This window comes from Adiantum capillus-veneris, chromosome 10, assembly GCF_014529385.1.
Source record: "Adiantum capillus-veneris isolate H3 chromosome 10, ASM1452938v2, whole genome shotgun sequence".
Lineage (NCBI taxonomy): Eukaryota > Viridiplantae > Streptophyta > Polypodiopsida > Polypodiales > Pteridaceae > Adiantum > Adiantum capillus-veneris.
In genome coordinates this window covers 100938587-100940641 of record NC_140940.1, presented here as the reverse complement: position 1 = coordinate 100940641, position 2055 = coordinate 100938587, and positions in this window count along the sequence as shown.

Genomic DNA, 2055 nt, shown 5'->3' with positions numbered 1-2055 from the left:
GATGAAGAGAATGAGATGGATCCAACAATGAAAGTCAAGGTTGGAAGTGATCAAGTGGAAGAAAATATGTTTCTAAATTCAGGTTTCAAGGAAATCTTATTTCCTACATCTTATACAAGCAGCTTGCACTTGAGGAAAAGATCCAACCCACACAACATGAAATTCAAAGCTATTTGGAGCATTCAATCAAGGCAATGGGATGGACAGTGATAGTTGTGAATATTAACCAATATGTCTATCCACACAAGGTTTAAGTGGTAGAAGAAAAGCCAGTATGCATCCATTATTGCTCGGTCAACCATGGCAGACAAAGTACAATGTACATATTGATTGAAGCTCTAATACAGTCAACATTCAATATGCAAAGGAAAGGCGGGTGGTTTCATTTTGTTGCACACAAAGCTGATAAACCATTAATAGCAACGTCAATAGATAAGGGCAAACAACCCTTCCTTACAACAATTCAACAATGGATAACAAAGAGCAATTCAAAACAGATCATTTCTTTGTATCCTAAGGTAGTTACGACCAACAAAGAGAAAATGCCAATGAATATGTCAGGGAAACCCACAAAGGAAAGGTATGTGCACTCCACCCTTTACGTGCGGTACTTCTATGAAAGATGGATGTGCAAGCTTGGTGAATGGATTCCATTGCAATCCACCGATGCTACAATTGAGGTATTTGAAATTGCAATCAAATTGTCGAGTGGTGTTGTTGAGACCGTCCAAGTGAACAAGCATTGGACATTGGCCAATGTTCACAGCCTGAAACAACACATAAGCAAGTTTGGATCAAGAAGGATGAATTCACAAAGTTTAGGGAGACCGTGATGAAAGCTACCTCTCAACTGACATATGTTACACCCAGAAACCCATGCCACAGTATATCACAAAAGTATGGGTGCCAAAGAATTTGATTGTAGTCGAAGCCAATTGAGAACAACTTTGGATTGCAAACGAAGATTTGGGTACCTAAGAGCTTATGGCAAACTCCAAAGAGTCAGCCTCAGATTTGGATCCTTAAACAATACACCAAGCATATGTATGCTATATTCAGACTTTGGATTCACACAAGTGAACCCCATGATGCCAGACGGACTAGCAGTACAAGAGTATCCAATATCAATTAAACAAAGACTGTCACAATTGAAATGAATATTATTTCATTGCTCTAATACACGTAATGCCAAACCAAGAAACCTCAGCAGCATCGAATTCCAATAAGTGTATTGCTTATACCCTCCTCTCGCACCAAAATTAATTTTTTCCATGCATTGACTAAGTATGCACATAGGGCTACACTACATGGCTTGCATTACACAATGTTTATACCCATGCACCACACAAACCCTAGGGCATTACATCGTCGTAATAAGGGAGGCATTGTCAATGCGAACCCACAACAAGCATAAAAGAGTGCAAAAAAAGGGCATTGTTTTCTATGATTTTGGGTTTCTTTGTAGAAATTTTTGGTGAAACCGAGTACTCATGCCCTTATCTAACTTGATTCTAAAGATATAAGAGGACAAACACCAGAAATGAGTCTCTAGGTGTGATTATATATGTAAAAATAGTAGTTTTTTGAGCTAAAATATGATAAAACAAAGCAATCCAGTCAAAAATACTATAAATAAATGTACACAACAAATTATCATGTTTTTTTAATTAATTTAATTTATTGGTATTTTTCAAAATTGATTTGCTATGTTTTTTTGTAATTTTTTGAAGAAAAAACAAAGAAAAATAGAAAAAGCGGGTGATATGGTGACGTAATGACAAAAGAAAAATACAGGGGTGATCATTAATTCAAGAGCAACATATGGTGAAGTTGGGGTGCAATTATGAGGACGTTGCAAAAAAGTCCAATCCGACCAGTTTTTGGGAAAAATGACAAATTTTTTGGAAGTTGGGCAAACGGAGTCCACATTGAGAAATTTTCACAACGACGAGATAGAAGCACATGTCAAATTTTGTGGCAAGTGGTTCTGAGACCCCCGATATAAGATATTTTGATCCCACTTACAAGCTCATTTTATCTATTCACACTTAAAGA